Source organism: Vitis riparia, chromosome 11, assembly GCF_004353265.1.
Source record: "Vitis riparia cultivar Riparia Gloire de Montpellier isolate 1030 chromosome 11, EGFV_Vit.rip_1.0, whole genome shotgun sequence".
Taxonomy (NCBI): Eukaryota; Viridiplantae; Streptophyta; class Magnoliopsida; order Vitales; family Vitaceae; genus Vitis; species Vitis riparia.
Window position 1 is genome coordinate 3,501,869 of NC_048441.1, and position 22,964 is coordinate 3,524,832.

Sequence of the window (22,964 nt, forward strand, 5' to 3'; positions counted from 1 at the left end):
TAAAAATGTTTAATCTGGCACCATTATGCCTAACCCATGTTGTAAAGGATGAGAATTTTGATTTTATGTATGGAAATTAAATTTTAAATGGACTATACAATGTGCTTTAAAAAGTTTATTTTCTTTTGACACTACAAACAAACTCTGCCCATACAAAGAAATTTGTTGTTAGCCTTCTTGATCTTAAGATGTGGAGGATTCCAAGTGTTACCACCAATGAAGGAGTTGTACATACTTTTCCATGATATTCATAAACATGTATGAAGGAATCAATGTTAGACTTATTGGATCCTTAGTAGTTCAAGTGAGGATTGATAATTGGGGATGTCTAAAAAACCCATTTTATGAAATTTTTGAGAGAGAAAAAGGTATGAATGCTTTATTTATCATCAAATAGAGATTAATACTATATGATAATGACAGGAAATTCTTTGACACTGAATTAGGGTATTCAAGAAGAATAGATTGTTCCAGCTCGATACCGTCAAGAATTCCTTAGTCATGTCTCTTAGTGAAGATTTCCAAGTTGGCAATTATTGACAATTAATTTCCACCATCTTTTAGGTACTTCAAGCTTTTTTTTTCCTTCTATTCTTGAAATAACACAACGAAAATATGGGGCTTGATGACCTTGTGATAAGATTGAGAATACAACATGAAAATAATGAAAGTGAAAAGAAAAAAAAAAAGTGTTAGAAGAAGACATCTCTGATAAGTCCAATTCTAATATAATTACACATCCTAGAAGGAAAATGAAAAGGTGAAAAATTCTCTCTATGATCCTAAAAGGAAACACCATAAATTCAAAGGCAACTATTATGCCTATGCGAAAACTAGACATTGTGCAAACGTTCTTGGCCACAAGAAGTACTACTCTAAAGTGAGGAGACTTTAAATACTTAAAACATGTCAAGCATCCCTTATGTCATGTTCTGCACGTTCCTGATACAAGGGAGAGCAATAGAAGCATTGTGCTGCTAGGAAAAATATTTGGAATCAGTGGATCTACCTAGAGGAGAGTCAATAGTTAGTCCAAGCTTTATGTATCCCAATAAAAAAAATATTCAATTCAATTTGGAATATAAGACTAATCTATCTATGTAATGGATAACGGATATGCAAGAAAGAACCATCTATATAAAAATTCTATCGATGTAAGAAAAAAAAGTCATGGATCAAACAATCACAAAATATCAACTCCATCAAATCTAAAGAGAAGGTACATAATCTTATTTGATTTAGATCCACTATTCCTAAGGTTCTTATATTAGCAAGTACCTATACTCTTTATCACATCTATGAGACAATACCTTGTGCTCCTTGATATAACACCTCAAAACTATATTGAGTAGCTTCCATATTTATGCACCATCATGCCTTTCTACCTATAGAACTTTCAAGTTACAATCTTGAAAGCTTTTAAGAGTTACGAGTTTTAGGGTATGTAGAGAAATAGACTATCTTTGCAATATATGGGTCAACACCAATAAGGTCTAAAAACTAGGTTTTTATGGAAAAAACTTAGGGTTTAATTATTTAGAGTCACTTCAAGTAAGGTAAATTTGCCTAAAAGTGCATTTTAAAATATTAAAAGTTGAAAAATAGGGGAAAAAAAAAACTCAGACAAGTAATTAATGTTCAAATTGTTGTAGACATTTGAATGGTATTGGAACATTTGAATATCATATGCAATGTTTGAATGTCCACATGACATTGAATGTTCCCTAAGGGACATTCGGACATCCATTCCCCTTTCTTTTTTCCCTTCTTGTTATTTGGAAGTACATTTTGCCACAAATTTTCTTTCTTTTATTCTTTTGGTTTTAAATAACTATTCGCATTGTCATAATGCTCCAAACACACACTTACCATAACCAACATAGTCTTTTAAGCATTTTGACGTTGATCACAGCAATATAGATCGAAGAGAGTAAGTTGAGCTGGAATTAGTACATTAATGAAACAAAAATACCAACCTAATTTAAAGCACTAAAATATGGTCTTCCGATCTAATATGTTGTTCAAGAAGAGCTTTAAGACGGTGTTTGAATCATGTAAATGTGCCATCACCAAAAATGGGGTCCTTGTAGGAAAAGGATATACATGTGATGTGTTATTTAAACATGATACATCTTATGAGAATACCAATAAATAATGTTTCTTTTGCTTATGTTCTTCTAATGTTACTCTTTATGGCATGCTAAATTAATGAATTTAAATTTAATTCCTAAAGGACCATATAAGTGTGACACCTGCATTGAAATAAATTCATTAAAAACCTTTTAAAAATATTGAAATATATACCTTACCACTAAAATTAATGTACTCAAATGTATGCCATCTTAAATATATTCCAACCAGAGAAGGAGGTAAAAAATATTTTGTTACTTTAGTTAATGATTATACAAGATATTGCATGATTTATCTTCTTGCTTCTATGGATGAAATATTTAAACCTTACAAAAATGAAGTGGAAAACCAATTTGATTGAGATTTTTGATAAATAACCACTTTAACTAATTTTTATACACAAAAATGATATCATCCAACAAACCATGACATCTTATGGGCTTGGCTTCATCTCTTATTAACTGAAAGCTACTAAATAATGCAATAAAATCTATTACCCATAATCATAAATGAATTAGTAAATTTATCTCCTACGAATAAACCTTTTGGATGGAAATGGATTTAAAAAATAAACTTAAAACTTGATGATACTTTAGATAAATATAAAGCTAGCTTGGTTGGTAGCTAAAGGGTATAAAGAAAAAGAGGGTTTGGATTTTTTTGACATTCATTCCCTTGCATGTCACTAGAATTACATCAACTAGACTCCTTATTACTATTGCTTGTCTTGGACCACAATCACGTTTCTACTCGCTTTTAAATTATATAGAAAATTGAATTTTAGAAAAAGGCTTGGATTAATTTACATTTACTAATGCATTGCTATTTATAAATACCCAATTTTCATGTAGTTCGGTTGGTGAAAAAGAAGATCAGTCAGCACTACAGAAATGAGGAGGAAGAAGACCAATGCCTCTTCGTTTGCCTTTCCACCTCTACTTTCACTGTTTTTGCCTTCAAATCAAGGGGCCAGGACCCTGTCTGGTGCTTTGAGAGCATTCCATCTTCTCTCTCATCAAGTTTCAGACTCTCCTTGGTTGCAGAGACAAGCTTCTTCCCCTCAAACTACTTCAATTGATCCACTGCACACTCGTCAATGGAATCAACCATGAACCGAACCTCATTACCCTTCTTTTGTTTGGTGAGCAAAACCCGATGAAGAGAGCCTTATTCTTTTAGAATCAAAGCAACTTTCACCACCTGAGGGAACTTCATTCACCCTCAACACCCACGAGCTATCGTTTTCTTTCAGCAATACCCACAACCCAAAGAACCCAGAAACTAATCTAAGAGGAGACAAACCCAACCATCCAATCTCAAACTCAACAATGCCTCAAAACATCACAAAATCCTCTCTTCCACCAACAATTTCACATTTCACTAAATCTCCAGCCTTGGACTTGACCATTGATGACATCATTCCATCATACATAAGAAGCAGAACAGTAAACAGAAAATAAAAAAGCAAAAACAGAAGCAGAGCATAAAACGAACAAAAGATTAGTGAACTTAGCTCCATTTCATGGGGTTATCAATGAGCTAGGAACAGGGGAAACCAACATAAAGCAAGAGCATGATTCTCAAGCATCAAGTTCAAAGATGGACCCATACACAAATTATACAAATTATTTTCAGATGGAATCAAAGATATCAGAATAAAAACCAAAACAGAGCAAACATGCAAACAATCAGATTCAGCAAAACAACCCTGTGGCCCTGGATGTCCACAGCAAACAACAGACAACGTCCAAAAACCAGTAGAAAAGACAGAAGCAGAGCATGATAGTTGAAATGAACCGGAAACCCACGACAGCCATACCTGGAATAACTCCTCCCAAGTAGTGTTGGCTTGGCTTCAGGCAAGTTGTGTCCTCTCCCCAAGATCTGCAAGAGCTCAACAAGCTATCCTTCTTCTTCCTCTCCTGGTTTTCCTCCCCTCTGTTACTCCTTTCTCCCTCTGGTTTTTCTTTTTCCAGCTCTATCCAACTTTCCCTGTCTTTAACAGGTCACTTTAGAGACGTGCTCTATCTCCTGTAGAAAATGTCTCCCACGGTTGGCAAAAAAGTGTCCCGGAGCTTCCCCTAGGTGGTCAAAAAGTGGCCTCTCACAAAAGGTCAAAAGACCTTTAAAAGATAACAAAAAGTAAAAAAGAGAGGGAACGCTAAGATGAGGACGCATGTCTTCATCTCCACACTAGCTGTCAAAGGGAGTTCCAAAACCCTAAAAGCTTCTCTAAGATCGGTCCCAACTCAAAAACCAAACCAAGGTCTAGGCTAAGTCACCCAAACAAGCCCTCTCCCCTGGACTAAACCTAGGGGGCCTCTAAAAATCAAGTGAGGACCTAAAATAACCCCCTCAATGGCCTCCAAAATATAACTCAAAAATCAATAATGAGTCGACCAAACGTGAACCAACAAAGGACAATGAATGATCAAGAAAAATGACCCTAGACATGCACTAAAAATGGACATAAGATGAGAGGAAAAAAAAAAACCAAACAAAAACACAAGAATATATGTGCCATTGACAAAATAGGGGGTTCACACTTGTATACATAATTTGCATATTTATGGGATGGATGTTAAAACAACATTTCTTAAGAAGGAATTTGAGGAATATATATATATATATATATATATATGTGGAATGATATTAAAGGATAAGAAAGCAAGAGCGTTTGATAAAGGGTTTTTAAAGACAAATGTTCCAATTGGCTCACATGATGGAATACATTTGTGTTTTTAATTAAACTATGAAATGACCATCAAGGGTACCTCTCCACCAGTTATTAATCCAAAAATCTTTCTACCACCAATTTTCTTCATCACTGTAGCATTTTCAAATTTTATTTTCTATTTCGGTGAATTGGTTGTATAAAGATTTTTTAATAAATAAAAGAGAATTGAAATAAATGTTTGGATTTTTAAAAATGAAGAATTAATTCACTAAGAGAGATGTACCCTTGATGGTCATTCCATGGGATACAATGCATAACTTGTTGAAAAACACAAATGAACCCCACTATGGTGAGCCAATTGAAATATTTGGATTTGAAAACCCTTTGAGACATTTTATTAAATTTATTGTGTTCAACCCATGCTTTCTCATTCTCTTTGAAAAAATATATTTCATTCCTAGACATTTTATGTTTTAAGAAAGCAACAAATTCAAGAGAATAATTCTTAAGTATTTAATGGATCTATAACAAGAATTAATTAAGTAAAAAAAATAAAGGTTAGTAGTACAAATCAAGCATGCATTAAACACATAAGCATTAAAGAGCAAAGAAAGCTTAAACATTGTACCCATATAGTTTACATCAAAAGATTCCCTTAGTTAGAGAATCTAGCCAAGAATGACTTCTTGAAAATCTTCCAGGGTCTTCTTACAATCCTAAAAATCACCAAGAAAAAATAAAGAAGAAACCTAGCTTAAAACTATCTAAAGTTTTAAATTCTTAAGGAAGAGGTGAACGAGAAAGAGAGATCTCTTTGTTACCAAAAATAAGGGCTTTTATACCCTCCACAATGGAACCTTAAAAAAGATGGCAATGTGGTCGGATTTGAAAGCAATTGAAATGATTTAATGATTGAGATATGACAAGGGATACTCAGGCTAGGATGCATATGGTTTAGTGTGGAATGTGTGGGCATGGTTGTAAATATATGTACATAGCTTGTTTGTGTATTGAGGAGGCACAACTTTGATTCCTCGCAGTATGTATAACTTGTGCCCACACTAGGTATGTGCACTCTAAGGGCAAAAAAATGTGCCCACCCTAGGGAATGTGCACTTTGTGAGGGCACAAAAGTGTGTTCACCCTAAGTATGCCCAACTTATGGTGTGCGTACTATGTGAGGGCAAAGTTTTATTGCTTGCATTGGATTATTATATACTCTAATACTTGAATAATAACTAGGAATCTTGAAAAAGAAATTTCCAAACAAAAACAAACATATAGAGAGGAAACCACTATTTTTATGACAACGGCGGGGTGGTGGCACTATTTAAAGAACCAAGAAACCACTAGAAAGGTAAATATATAAAAGCAAAGTATCACTTGATATGTGAGATAATTTCGAGAAGAGATGTTGTGGAAGAAATGCCTTGTGTGAAGAACCTGATGGATCGCATTTGTGGAGAACTTGGCAAATCCCTTCACCAAGACTTTTTGTAGCGAAGTTAGTCATAGAGATAGCATAGGTGCTAGATGTATACCCAACATACTTTAAGGGCTAGTGGTGTTAGAATAAATCCCTTGAAAACATGACATGATGTAACATAATATGATTTCATTAATATATTTACATGTTATGATTTTTGGTCTCTGTTTTATTTTTTATAGAATTATTTATTGTCTAAGAATTCATGCTTGTATCACTTTCCTTGTACACAACTTGAGTACATTATGAGTTACATAAAATATCTAAGTCATGGGTACATTGTAAGATGATAAATTGTTCGCAACCAAGTGATCATTATTCACCAAATGACCATATCACATGGGTTCTCAACCTTAAGAGAATATTGAGCTAATGTTAAACTCTATAGTAGATTTGGCCTATGGGTGAGATTCTAAGGTGGTCATATATCCCTTATAAATAGAGTCACTATTTATCAATGCAAGCAGCAATAAATATTCTTAAGATAGACACCATGATATCTCATAGGATATAGACAACGTGTCCCCTTGAGTGATCCTAAAAACATGTTATCATGAAATCTATGGTCATAGTAATCCGTAAGTGGAATTTAACATATGCTCTTGGAGAGTTAGAGTTATTAGTTGATCACATATTAGAAGGATATAAGACTCAAGGATGGTAGATATAATCTTGAGAGGTTGATAGAATCTACCTCATAAGAGTATGAACATTTGTTCATAAGGAGTTTGCATCTAGTGGGTACTAGGTCACAAACTTGAGAAATTAATTAAATTAGATTTAATCAATTTTCATCTCAATGTAATTTCATAGGGTATTTATGTCCAATTAACTCTCGTTGTGGAGTGTTAAATTAACTTCATAATTAGATTTTGAGACAACCAATATTTTCTTCTAGGTCCTAATTAATAGTTTCCATTTGAGTTCATATCCTTTGTTGATACAAAGTCTTGAGATTTTATGGAGAATTAATCATTTATGTGTATAAAGGTATTTTGGTAAAAGCATGAGGTTGTATAGGATTTATGATTAACTAATTTGGGTCTTTTTAGATTGAGCTAATTAAAAAATACCTCTATTCATGCTCGAAACCTCCACAAAAAATAAAATGAAATAAAATAAAAATAAATTATTACTATTATAACATTTTCTCAACACCGAATATTTATTTTTAGAATGTTTAGTTGAGACATGAGTGATATTGAGTGATTTGTAAGTTCCGTTTTAGAGTATTAAGAGGGTTTATGCCATCATTATTTTGTCACAAAATGACCAAACAAGGAGATCATTAGTGCACTAATTTGATAAGATTAAGTTGACAATTTTGTTCCATTCATCCCGGTTTATGACTTTTTCATTTTCATGAGACTTACACTCCATTGATGGTTCAAAGTTGTTGCAAAGTTGACCAAGGATATCATATGTAAATATATTAGAGATATAAAAAAATGGTAATGACTTTTGATAAGTGGCAAAAGTGGACTTAGGGAATAAAAGTTTGAGCAATTTTAAACTTAATTAATTGAAAAATATTTTTGATATCAAGTGCTCAAGTGTTGAAACACACTTATCCAACACTCGAGTATTCAAAGGCTGATTTATCAAAATTCTCAATTTGCAAAGTTTCTATTTTTATTTTATTTATTTATGAATTTTTGCATATTTTGGAAAACTCCTTTTGGAAAATTGAGATTTTTAAAGTAGTCTAAGTTGACTAGGGTTTCACCCATATATATATATATATATATATATATATATATATATATATATATATGTACCTTAAAAATTAGGCTTGTGTTGACGCATAAATAACCTAAAAGTCATTATTCTTTGCGTTTATCTAAAATTCTCAAAACTAGCTCTTGTTTCATTTTTAGGTTCGTAAGAGAGATTTACATCCCCTTAAGGAATTGAGGAATCTACTAAGGAATATAGTGATGTTGTGTCTATTAGGTGCAGGGTTATGAGGTGTAAATGAGTATGCGTGTGTGATTGGAATCCTTGGATTAATTAATAATTATCAATCTAATTGAAGAATTTTAAAAACAAAAATTTGTAATCTTTGAGTTAAATTAAAAGGCATTACCTATTCCTCTCTAGGTAGTTCCATGATACAGTATCATAACTTTCAATTGGTATATATTCTTGCTAAAGATTTGCATACCCTAACATAGGTACTTTTCAATATACCAGAGTATGGAGTACTTAGGGTCTCAAACAGTTTTGTCATCTTAACTTGTTTATGCTTTGTTTATTTATTTCTTGTGTTGTTGTGTTGTCTATTTTGAGCTGCCAACTTTCTGTGTTAAATTGATGCTGTACATAAATTACGGAACATCCAGACACCTCATTAAGGAGCAGAACTAATCCAAATTAACAAGGAATAAAGAAGAGAATAGATCTTTATGTTTTGCTGGTTAATTATTTAACAAATATTCTTGGACTAGCCAGATGCCAGACACCTCAACCTTGAGTGAAGTTCCAGTGCTGAATCATTAAAAGTTTTCATAATTGGCATCGTTTGATTCATTTATATTCAAAATTTTAAAAATATACTCAGTCCCACTATAAGTGCTTCACATTTCCCTGCTGACAAAATCTAGCTAGTAATTTTTTTTCCAATTCAATCAATGAAAATAACTCTAGTGATTCTGATACTGCTGTAACCAATTGTTTTAGGGCACTTGCAGCCAAGGATGATTCTCTTGGGTAAGAATTGGTATGCAATATTAGACATGCATAACTGTCTAAATTTGGCATGTATTTTACAGACTACAACTTAATAAATAAAAAAAGAAAATAGTCATCTTCATCCTCATATGTGATTTAGATCTCCAACCAGCATAGTCAAAGAAACATGAAGAATTAATGAACTAGGACAGAAGGGGAAAGGTGAATAATTAGGTTACCATCTCTCTTGTGGCAGTGATCATTTGATGCAAGTGTTGTTTTGTTGATGGTAGCTGTCTGGTATGACGACAAGGTCTACACAACTTCACATGAGAAGAAGAGGACCAAATAGAGCCAGGATTACATGCCGGCTGTACCAGTTAATATAGACTTACTGCAAATGCCGGCAAGTCATCCTTGGCTCTATTCCACCCTCTCTACCTCTCCATGCAAAACCCGTAGACATTTAAATAACTTCTTTCATCCGTATTTTACTGAATTCACACCATTGTATACCTTTAAATACACAGAGAAGGAAGGCACATGGAAATGTTGATGCTTTCATTATTCTCTATTTTGGTTGACTACCTATACATCCGATAAGGGCAAGTGATACACGATGATGTATGCCACCTAGATGGAATCTTCCACGTTATCAACCATATCCTATAGTAGGTCTTAACTTTAGCTCACATATGAACTATGGACCCCTTGGTAATGGCGTAAAGAGGCTAATTGGTTGATTGAGATGCAAGACTTCAGGAACATGCATGGGAATAGAATCTTTTGTATGTCTGTGAAAGAGATGGCCATGAATGGGATATATATGCTATAGAGTTTTTTAGTTTTGGCAGATGCATGTCATTGGAGAAAAGAAACAATAATCATCTAGGAATAAATTTGTGAATGCATTTTTTTATATGTAGTGTGCTTTTAATTTGATACCTTTTCAACCACCTGCTGATCACATAAATTTCTAGCATATACGCATGTTGACAAATTGTGTTCGAATTTTTCAAAGTCGCAAGGTGTGGGCATGTTGGGAAGTAATTTGATACCTCTCTCTGGTTGATTCCTGGCTCTGCCAGCAATTTGCAAGGTTAGGTTAATCATCATCGTAGGGATGAGAAGCTAGGCTTCAGTGACCATCGAGTATATATGAGTTCATTTTTTATTGGAAGTATTATGATATACAAATCAATTAATATAAAGATTGCCTTGAAATTAACCACTAAATTCATTCTAACTTAAAACCAATCAATGGGATTTGTCAAACTTCAACTTTCACCCCCTACCATTTTCTATAGCTTATTTGAGATGATATCTCTTAGCTAAGATGCTTTTTTTAATGCGCTTTCTATTTTTTTTTTTGTTTTAAAAAATAAAAATTAATAATAACTTTTATATAAAAAGGTTCACTTTACTCATCTCCCTCAAGATTTTGCTAAATACATTTAAAGTGCGTTTAACATTGATTATAAGAAGTGTTTTTAGTCTTTTTATGCTTGAAAAATAAAATATTTTAAGTATTAAAAAGACTATAAACACTTCCTAAAATCACTATCAAATACACTCTTAGTCTCAAATCAAATATTTTTTTTTTATTATTATTATTTTCTCTCATCTCCCATCATATTCAAAATAAGCGAGATATTTGATGAAATTTCAATTTAATGACAGTTAAGTGAATTTGATCAAAATTTAAATAAAAAAGTGAATAAATTTAACTTTTATATAAAATTTAATAACTTTTGAAACTTAAAAAGATAATGAATTTAATTTTTTTTTTTTTTTTACTATCTCAACTTTAAAAAAAATTTGAAGTAATTTTTTAAGACATGGGATAAGTTATATTTTTATCTCACATTTTACATAAAAATTATTACTATTTTTCATTTTTTAAGATATAAAACAAAAAGTGTATATACTCAAATAACATTTAGTTCCTGGAAAATATTAAGGAAAGAAAAAAAAATATAAAGGAAAATGATTTTTTATGTTTGGTTGTCCTATGAAAAATATCAAAGAAAATAAAAAATAATTAAAACTAATTAAAAACTAATATATATTTAAATTATTTAATCTTTATATTGATGAGTTAAAATAAATAAAATGAGTTTAAAGTAACAAAATTTTTTTTCACTTTTTCTTTCATTCTACTTTTCCTTTATATTTTCTTTCCCTTGCATTTTTCTTCAAATTTTATGGGAACCAAACAGAGCCTTGAGTTATGAAGATTCTCAATAATTAACTATAGAAGCTAATATTATTTTACAGAAACTAGAAAAAGAATGAAGAAATTTAATTGAAGGTGAAAATAATTAGAAACTAAATACAGATTCAATGGGCTTTATTTAATTTCACTTCTGAAGTCGATATGCTTGAGAAATTGAAGATTTAATCCATCATAAGATATGAAATTTGATTGAATAATCTTATAATAATAATAAGTTGGATTTAATTTTCGTAAGTTGTAATTGAATACTTAAGGGAGTCTTTTTAGCTTTACAACGATTAAATGGGTTGTGAACTTCTTCAAAAGATATTGAGATATTGAGATGTTGCATATTATAAAGCATTTTGGGCTTGAACTTTACCATTGAGAAAATGGCTGTTTAATGAATAAAGAGAAGGAAATTGGACTTTGAACCCAGGCTTAAAGGGGTTTTGAATTATTTGATGAGAAAAATGGGCTATGGAGTAGAAAGGCTTTTAAAATCTCTCTCTCTCTCTCTCTCTCTCTCTCTCTCTCTCTCTCTCTCTCACAGAGAGAGTCTAAGAAAATGTTTTACCACACATATTTGAAAACCCTGAAATTAATCAAAATAAGACTTTATTAGACCATAATGCTTTATTATAGAAAAAAGGAAGAAAAAAAAAAAAAAGAATCTTACTTTTGTATAGGATTTATCTATTCCTTGAATTCACCCATCCTCATTCACAATGAACACTCTCACATTAGAGATTTTTCTCAAAAATTAGTCTAAAAGTAATTCCAATAATCAAAAGTAATACCCAAATTGCTCAAGCGACTAGGAGTTGAATAGAATTCACACTATCTAATACTTATAATCAGGTATTTTCATATTTACTCAATATGAGGACAAGTAGGTTCTGCTATAGTCGGATCATAGTCATGTAGTATTGATCCTGTATTCGGAATTATTTAATTGGCGCACCTTTTAATCGGTTATTTATATGGATTTAATTAAATAAAATATTGTTATATATGTTGAATTTTTGAAAGAAATATTTATTTTTATTTTTTAAAAAAATTTAAACCTTAGACGCTTGTATCTATAATTATTTTCTAGACAACTTTGTGGGGAAATAAAAAGAATTAAGACAAGCGGATTATTTGTCTTTTTGATAGACTTATGTTGTTAATTTTTAAAAAATCTTAAGGTTTGTTTGACTATATTTTCTTAATTTTGTTTTTAAAAACCGTTTTCAAGTTAAAGAATAAAAAACGGTTTTCAAAAATAAATTTTAGAAAACATGACCAAATAGGTTCATGTTCTCTTTTCTTTTTTAAAAATTGGTGAAAACAACTGTTATTTATTTTTTTTAAACTATTCTCTATTACTTTCACTTTGTTTTTAAAAATTATTTTAAGAAAACAACGATCAAATAGTGTTAAAAAAATTTAAAAATAGTTTTTAAATCACACTTCCAAAAAATTTGTAAAACAAAATTTTTAAATAAATGTTAAGTTGATAAGTGGATTGTCCATTTCGGCACCACTTTCACCATTAAGGTTGAACATATTGACTTTTTGATGGTGAGTGGAATTTTGGTTTGTCCAAAATCCAGATCCTGGTAACTACTAAAACTTTTTAATAATATGCGGTGAAAAAGCTGAGATGTGGTTTGCATACTCTTGCTTCTTTTTTGTGTTTATAAATAGAAAATATTAATTACTTCTATACAAAATATCTTAGGCTAGCGTTTTGATGAAAGCAACATGAGAAAACCCTATAGATTTTAGAACAATTCAAAGAAGTATTATGCGATATTTGGAACTTCTCCTTCCCCTTCAAGTGATTTCTAGTTCTTATTTACTAGCTTCCAAACCAAGGAGCATGTAAGGTTTTACCAAGGAATGCCTGGTTTTTTCCCTGCAGAGGAAATAACATGCTAATGTTTTTTCTTTATTCTGATATTTTGCAGTTCCTTTCAGCAATTTGGATATTTGGGGATGTCAATTTAAATAAACAACGACAGAGAAAGAAAGAAAGAAAGAAAAAAAAGTATAAAGAAGAATACCGAATTCGTTGAGACTAGACACAGGGAGTCCTTTATAATCTGTACTTATTGCAATACTTCATAAATTCCAGAGGTAATGAAGCAAACAAAGGTTCCGGAGGAATGGAAAAGAAAATTTCTTATCAAGTTTCTATTGAATTGCTTAGATTAGAGTGACTTGCTGCTGTCAATTCATTCCATGATTAGCAACATTAAGAGAGTCTGTACATGCATGCCCCCTGATTGAGTGATTCGAAGGTGAGTCTTCCTTGATACCTTGCTGCCAGCCTACATAAACAATAATAAGAAGATCAATTAACCAGGACATGTGGCATGTAAAAGGAAAGAAAAAGCAAACCACAAAGTTGTTTGTTTGGTAGCAGTAGTTACTTCGCTAGCCGGATCTTTTTGGTAGAATGACAGTCTACATAGCTTAGCATGAGAAGAAGAGAGGGTGAAATAGAGCCTCAGATGCTTGCCAGTTATGGCCTGTTAAACCCTATGCCTTGCTGCAGTTGCCGGCAAGTCATCCTTGGCTCTATTCCACTCACTTTACTTCTTCATGCAAAACTCCTGAGACACAACACAGTATGAAGCACCTCAACTTTTGAATTTTCCACTCATACAAATGTTAGGGAGCTACTAACTTCATGACATATACACGTATCTAACTTCTCTAATCTGCATGTTTTGCTTCACAGCATGGTTGACATTTATAAATAGAGAAAGTGAGGCATGGAATGCTGATATCCTAGTTATTCCCTGTTTGACTAAGGATAAGGCAACTGTTTGCTATGCTACTTATGGGGAATCATCCATATTCTCATACATCCATATCCTCTTGTGCAAGTGATATATGTGGACCCCTTGGTATATAGCATAAAGGAGGCATTGGCAGCTGATTGCAATGCTAGACTTGTGTAAGGGAATCAAATTAATCTTTTACCTGTCACAAAGAGGGAGAAAAGAGAATGACCATGCTTGGAATTTGATCTGCATGTCAATGTGGGTTAGTTGTTAAAATTTTAGAGATTGACTCATAATAGGAACTGGCCACAAGCAAGTTGAAGCATAAAATGATGGGAAGAGGTGAGCCTAGTGTTCTTTTCTGCGTCTTTATTACATTGTATTCTCTCTGTATATTCTCTATGTCAATTTGGTCTAGTTGATTAAAGTTTGCGCACTTTAATCTTCCTTGAAACAGCAACTATGAGCTTGTAAATTAAGACTCTGGAAGAGAACAGTTGGTTGAGGAGAGATAATTCTCTGAAAGGTGACAGCATGATCCATGTGATTTATAGGTGCTTTTGCGAAAATAAAAAGTAAATATATAGATTCTTTTCATGCTATAATTTATTTTTTTTTGTCATCTACATATCTACTCCATGCATAAGGCATCACGTTCTGATGAATATGATGGCTGCAAAAATTCTTGAGCATATTCCCAACTCCCTGAAAGAAACAGGCACCATTTTTTACTTTTGAAGTTTTAACCATGAATGTGGCTCACAAACCCATCACACAGCCCAAAAAAAAGGGTCCCTCACACACACATCGTCAACACCATATCTTCTTGAACCTTCACATAACGGCTATCACCATCCATCCATGCCACAACTCCACCAACACGTATACAAGCATCTCGTCTTCCTCCCAAAACAACCACCGACATTACCAAGACCTCCCCACATACCCACTCAACTCTGTCGGCTGCAGCCCATGACCAAGGCATCACGTTCAGATGAATATGCATGACTGCAAAAATTCTTGAGCATATTCCCAACTCCCTGAAAGAAACAGGCACCATTTTTGACTTTTGAAGTTTTAACCATGAATGTGGCTCACAAACCCATCACACAGCCCAGAAAAAGGGTCCCTCATACACACATCGTCAACACCATATCTTCTTGAACCTTCACATAACGGCTATCGCCATTCATCCATGCAACAACTCCACCAACACGTATATAAGAATCTCGTCTTCCTCCCAAAACAACCACCGACATTACCAAGACCTCCCCACATACCCACTCAACTCTGTCGGCTGCAGCCCATGACCAATTAATAATAATAATAATAATAATAATTTAAGAGAAAGGACTTTCTTGTAAAAGCATGTTCTTTCATATATATATATTATGATTATATAGTGGCAATTTTTGGGTAGTTTTAACTCCTAAAAACCATTCCTCCCATTTCTTATTTTGTTGATTGGGTTGGGTTAGCCCATTTGGCACCTAAACCCAACTCCAACCTCTCCCATTTGCATAAGATGGCTTGAAATATCCCAATCAATAACATCTAAGTTCATTATATTCAACTTTTGAAGGTCATTCATATAGGCAAATGGATTGTGCAACCATGCAAGCACACCTACAATTTGGGAGGTAAAGTTATGTACCTATTAAGGATACATAATAGCTCAACCCCAAAATTTATTTGTAAACAATTCTAATCATGTTTCATTATACCTTAGATTTATTTAGCCACATTTTAATATATACACTTAATCCCTCAAAGTTGTATACTATACAATATTATAAGTGCATGTATTCACAATTATATTATCTACAAAAGCAATATAATAGGCCAATCGTAAACACATCTTTGTCAATGTAACTTAAAAAAAGAAAAAAAAAATATTCTTTTAAGCTCATGCCTTTTAGATTCAAATTAATCGCTAGCCCAATATGTCTCATAAGGATAAATTATTTTATTTCCGTGGAAAACATATCAAAGTAACAACATCAATTTGTCACTTCAAAACATAGCCAAAATACAAAGAGTACAATAATGAGCTATTATAATTATAACAAGCCTTCAGGATCTCATATAGTGAAGATGTAGGGATTAATTACTCACTTTTCTTGTTAGTCATATTCAAACACATGTAGTATGAAATATATGCTATGGTGATTTCTTTTCAATTGGAGAGTGTATGTCAAACTGCCACCATACGAACTTTAACTAATAGCTCCAAACCTTTTATACTAGAACTTAAATTCAATTTAAACAGGTAAATGTAATTGTGGGCGATTTCATTCGATCAAGATATCACTTTATAAACCTTATCTTGATACTTAATCAAAGCAACACATATTGTCTTTATATACATTTTATTCATTTATCATCATTAGTATACCGTGTCTCATCCTAACTCATAAACACATTAATTGGGGCAATTGTTCATGTGAGAGATCCAACCTCTACCTGATGACATACATTTAAGAGTATATTTGTGTAAGTATTAATTACATATTCAGTTATATGAATAACAAATACTCATCTCATTTGATCATGTACAAAGTATCTTATGTCCAATCAATAATGATTCATGACACATAATCAACATAAAATTATAACCTATGCAATCCTAATGACTATACATATACATAAAAGATGTCTCTTGGAAAGGGTTTTGTGAATGGATCAACAACCATCTCATGTGTAGGTAAATATTTCAGGATCACCTCCTTTTGTGCAATAATATTTCTTATAAAATTATTCTTGATACCTATATGCTTAGTTCTTCCATGATATTTCAGATCCTTTACAAAATCTATTGCAGCTTGACTATCATTATAAATTGTTGGCCCAAAAACATCCTTAACTATTCTTGAACTTTGTAAAAATCTTTTTAACCATACAACTTCCTATATTGTAGCTGAGCAAGCAATAAATTCAGCTTCCACGGTTAACAAAGTTGTACAAGTTTGTTTCTTACTTCTCTATGAGATGACACCATTATTAAGCAAGAATGTATATCCAGATGTTGATTTGTGCTTGTCAAGATATTAAGTCTTGTTTATATGTTGGCAATTTTGTTCCTTTTTATGTTTGGTCATAAAAGTATTTTTAGATAGTAAGTTGCTCTCCATTGAAGATCAAGAGTTGATATTTGTCCAACCAGGAAGTCGCAAGTACGTCTAAAAAGATTTGGCTTGTGGCATGAAAGGCTTCTTTAGGGTATAAAAGGTTTGATATCATTTTTGCACTTAAAATGTTTTTAAATGATTTTTCGAAAGAAGTAGGGGCCGCTCACTCAACCAGTTAGCCCGCTCAAGCAATAAGGAGCGCTCAAGCGGTCTAAGTCAGCTCAAGTGGTCATGATAGTTCTGTTGAGATTAAAAACACATTTTGGATGAATTTCACTCAAACTTTATTTTGGATTAAGATACCAAAACTCTTTGGGTTTTTGCCTATAAATACCTCCCTACTAACCCCTTGAGGGTTAATGATTAAAGATTGTAGAGATCTTAGAGGTTAGAGACCTCTCATTCTTAAAGAGAGGGACTCCTTCAAAGAAATCCTAAATTGCCACATCATTCTTGATCTCTCATTCAAGGATTTGAATATTTGAATTGTGGGTTAAAAACCTTAATCCATTCAGAGTGGTTGAAGGATCTACTAGGGAGTAATAAGGAGTTGCTACGTCGTGGACTTGGATTAAGTTGTAGGTGCTGGAGAGTAAGTCTTTAGAGTAAAGCAGTCATGTAAATCCATGTAACTTGATTTGGAATAGTGGATTTAGATTGTTAGGTCTTAGACCTCATGATTTTTATCTCTACGATTTGTGAGGGTTTTCCATGTAAAAATCTTGGACCTAATTTCATATCTTTTTATTACTGCTTATATTTTGATTGATGATATTGATAACCTTATGATTAATTGGTTAGTTTGTTATGGAGGTTGTTGGATTGGTTATCTTGGTGGTTGTGGTGGTTATACTTATAACCAATTATTGTTGTCTCTAACTACTCTCATAATATATTTTGATTGATTTGTTTTGATTGTTATTGAGTTTTTTAGGTTGGTTATTCTAGTGTTTATTATTATCCCTAACATATCTTAATATATATTTCATATATTAATAATAATATTACCGTATCCCTAACTAATCACAGGGTATCAATTAAACATGAAAATGAAGTTTTTATCAATAAAGATTTGGGGTGAACTCCTTTTTGGATATCCTAAATATCCTTGTAATATCTTGGGATGAGTAAAATTGAATATAACATATAATCTTTATTTAAAATTTTAAATCACCCATTTACTCCCCTTTAGGTGTTCCCTATTAGACTTTTAATAGGTTTTCAAGTGGTATCAAGTGCTTTACCATTTTTCAGCGCCCATCTAGATCACCTGCCAATTGACATCAAAATAACCTACCAAGCACAATTCTTTGCTTTGATAACAAAGGAAATTGTCCATAGTGCCTTTTTTTTTTTTAGATACTTAAGAATTCTCTTTTTCCAATACATCATTCTAGGATTTACTTGGTAGCGGCTAACCATCTTAATAGCATAGCAGGTGTCTGGTCTTGTTCACATCGTATCATACGTTTGACTCCTAACAAAACTAGAGTAAAGAACATTACTCATTTTCCTTTTTTCTTCTAGAGTTTTTGAACCCATTTCTTTGCTTAGGTTTTCACCTCTTGCAAATGGAGTGTCAATGGGATTGCAATCCTGCACATTAAATCATTCAAGGATTTTCTTAATATAGTGTTCTAGTGAAAGAGCCATTATTTTGTTAAAATGATCTCTATGGATCTTTAGTCCAAAAATATAAGATGCTTCTCCCATATTTTCCATCTTAAAGTAGATAACAACCATCTTTTAATGGTTTGAACAAACTTCAAATCATTTCCAATTATAAGTATATCATCCACGTATAAAGATAATAGCACATATTTATCTTTATGTTGCTTAATATAAACACAATGGTCTTTATCAATCATTGTGAAATCATACAAAGTTATTGTATAATGAAACCTCAAGTACCAATGCCTGGATGATTGTTTAAGGTCATAAATCGATCGATTTAACCTGCACACTTTGTGTTCTTAGCCTTAGATAATGAAACCTATTGGTTGTTCCATATAGATTTATTCATTCAACTCTTCATTAAGTAAAGTTTTCTTAATATTAATTTGGTGTAGTTGTAAATCCATATGAGTTACTATAGCTAGAATGAGGTGAATTGAAGCAAACCTAACTACTGGAGAAAATATTTCCTCATAGTCTATACCTTATTGTTGGTTGTAACCTTTAGCCTCTAGTCGAGCTTTATAATTTTCAATGAATCCATCTGCATTTCATTTTATTTTAAGAACTCATTTTTTCCTAATAGCCTTTTCATCCAAAGGTAGATCAACCAAGTGATTCATGCCTAATTGGTGTCTCAGCTGATTTGTGTCCAGCTGGTGCTCCTTGATTGAGGGAGTAATCAAGAAAATTTATAACCTATTACACCATATACTAGGGTAGCAAAGACAAAGCTACTATAGCATAGTGGCTCTAGGATCGTTCACTGGGATGGGTTTTCACTTCACAAATGATATTATTTCAAAGATGAATTGGTGCCTTTTCATTTCAAGGTTAGCTTTAAAAGAAAACATAAAGATGTTTGAATGAAAAAGGAAAGGTTTTAAACTAACCAAAAATAGTAACTGATTTTACTTACAAAGAAAAGTGTTTCTTGGAGTTTCAGATCACTAGGCTCAAATTCCTCATACAAAAAGGGAGTTCCGGTCACTTGTTTCTTTTCCTCGCATTAGAGAATTAACATATAGTTCCTTCTCCAACCGGTGTTGTACATATGCTTCCCATTAATGGGTTCAAACACTAAATCCCTCTCACTGATGCAACTTGCAATGGCTCATACCTCTCACCTAGCACTTGCCATTCAAGGTGATCTTTAACTTTGGATTACCCGTCAAAAGCTCGCAAAAGATAACTAATGGATGTCTCCTTGGAGTCCAAAAGCTTACCAAATGTTGGCTATTCTAGAAAATCCTACCTTCAAACCACCTCCCAGAGGCTCGCAAGGGGTAAACTAGTGCATCTCCATGGACGGAGATCACTTGCCTTACCAAGTGTTGGCCCAGGTGATTTAAAAGCGTTTTAAGTTAACTAAAAAGATAAAAACCATTAACGGGTCACACTTTCTCTTCATTAAAAACTAAAACAACAAAACTTCCAATTTATGCATGTGGAAACTTACCCGGCTTTCCTCACTCCAAGATATAAAGAGCCTAGCCTCTCATCATCTGAGGAAAAATCCTCAGAGTTTGGTTGGCTAGAAATGAAAAGAACGAGAAAACAAAAATATGAAGAAGAAACAGAGCAAGTGCTCTGTATTTTACTTCCTTGCAAATTTGTACAAAGGATGCTTCGTAACCACCCCTCAAGAACAAGCTCCCGAGAGATATATATATATAGAAAATTACAAAACAAAATATCTGAGGTTATTCACCCCTTTTCCAAACTTAATAACTAAGGAATCCTATAATTGGTGGGTTATAAGGAGAGTTTGGGGATTTAGACAACAAAAATCTGAAGAAAAATATCTCCAAGTGTCGGTTACAAATATCGGGAAGCACTAAGGACCATTTCGCAGGTGAAAAAGAGGTCAGCGAAATTTCGCAGACAAACAAAAAGGGCTGCGAAATTACTTCGCAACAAACGGTTAATTTCGCACCGCTGCGAAGTGGTCTTCCAGCTTGCGGCTATCGGCTTCCAACTTGACATGAAACTTCAAGGAGAATTCACAGCACTGTGCAAAAAGGCTGCGAAATCATTTCGCAACAAAAGGGTGATTTCGCAGCACTTGTCTGAATCCTTCCTTCAGCTTGGAGCAGTTGTCTTCCAAAGGCTGTAACTTCCTCATTTCAGCTCCAAATCGAACACGGTTTGAAGCATTGGATTGTTGACTTCCTAATATTTCCAATGACATATAGCATGCATAATTTGGACTTCAGGAAGTGCTCCAAAAGTGGCTGAAATTACTGTCATTAAGAATGCTTCATGGCTGATTTCTCTTTGCTTCCCCTCCTTGCATTCCGGATTTGTTTATGACAAAGGACTTCAAAGCTTTAGTTCTTCATGCTTCTGAGCTTTCCATTCTTTGCCAAGGATTCCATATAACTCTCCTCAATCTCGGATTGCTTTGGTGATAAAAAAGCTATCAAAACACCAAAACTTAACACAATTTGATTAGAATTGATTGCAAGGGTCCTTAACATGTTAATTGGGTTAAAAGGCAATAACTACTACTCAAAAGTGTTTAAAAGAGTTAATTACAAGCTATGAAATAGCACTTTTTGAGTAGTAATCACCAAGTCCTAGACTTGATTCTTTTGCATTGACTCCAATTCCTCTTCCATTTTCCATTTATCCTTGGTTGGAAAAATAAGAGCCTCTTAAATCAACTTAGGTTCAACATCATCATATTGAGTTATAATTTGAACTTTCCCTTTAATCTCAAATCATCATCAAGGAATATTGAGTTACTATACTTGCTATATGTTTTAGTTCACTCCTACTAGGTTCAAGCATCAATTGTTGTTTGAGTGTAGATCATATGTCATGATCTATCATTTCATAAAGATGTAAATCCCTATCAATTACACCATCATAAAGATGTAAATCCCTATCAATTGCACCCTCTGATGAGAAATCATCCTCTAAGAACGTGAAATCTCATGATTCTAATTCAATTATTGTTCTATCTTCATGCTCACCTATGAACACATACCCTTTAGAGTGTTCACCATATCTTATAAAGATACATGTCCTTCCTTTAGGACCTAATTTTCCATATTTATGAGAAAGATTATGAACATAAGTCGCTGATCCCCATGGTCACAAATTGCTATTATCAGACTTTTGATTATTCCATAACTCATATGAAGTAAATCTAATAGACTTTTAGGGTACTCCATTAAGTACATAAGTAGCAATTAGCAATGCATTTTCCCAATATGAAATGAGGAAATTTGCCTGAGCCATCATTGACCTAATCATCTCTAACAATATTCTATTTCTCATCTCAACAATATCGTTTTGTTGTGGAGTCCTTAGAATAGTTAATTGTCTACTAATACCCCTTTCATCATATAAATTTTTATATTGTTGTAATAGATATTCTTTACCCTAGTTTTTTCTTAATATTTTAATCCTTTTGTCCAACTAATTCTCAACTAAATTAATATAGAGTCTAAAATAATCTAATGCTTCAGACTTATGAGAAATCAGATAAACATAATAATAATAAGTAAAGACATTTATAAATGTGATGAAATACAAGGCACTATGCCTTGCTTTAAACTCATAGAACCACAACTATCAGAATGGATCAATTGTAATGGTGTTTTAGTTATAGTTCCCTTTTTGAATGGTTTTCTTGTTGTTTACTAGTTAAACAATATTCACAAGTTGGCATATCAATTTTAGTGAATTAGCCTAGAATATTTTCTCTAACTAGTCTATTTTTTCTTTCTTATCCAATATGCCCAAGTCTAGCATGCCATATGATCACATTATCACATGTATTTCTAAAAGTAGTCATCAACGAATAATAATTATCACTAGTATTAGACAACACATAGTTATCAATGTCAAGACCATAAAACCATCCAAACTAAATCTAAAACCAAAGTATGTTGTTCCCAAATACAACTCCATCACTGATGCGACTCATGGTAGCTTAGCTTTAAAGGCGTATCAACAAAATTTATACCTTAAATACTATTACTAAAGTAGCCAAACTACTATAGCATAGTGGTTCTAGGATCGTTCACTGGGAAGGGTTTTCGCAAACACAAGTGATATTCAAATTAGGAAAATAGGTGATTTTCTTATGGATGTTAGCTTTAAAAGAAGATGAAAATGTTTTAGAAAGATTTAAACTAACTTAAGCTAACATTAAAGACTAAAATGAAAGGGTGTAAAAACAAGTTTCTCAAAGATA

The 22,964-nt window shown here is 32.7% G+C and overlaps 1 long non-coding RNA gene across 1 annotated transcript; it reads right to left on the reverse strand.

The window, feature by feature from the left end:
• Positions 1-600: 600 nt before the first annotated feature.
• On the reverse strand, positions 601-4,267 carry LOC117925585. The gene is made up of 2 exons (XR_004652987.1): positions 3,950-4,267; positions 601-1,009 (listed from the first exon to the last, which is right to left on the reverse strand). It is a non-coding gene; the product is annotated as an uncharacterized LOC117925585 (long non-coding RNA).
• Between the last annotated feature and the right edge of the window lie 18,697 nt (positions 4,268-22,964).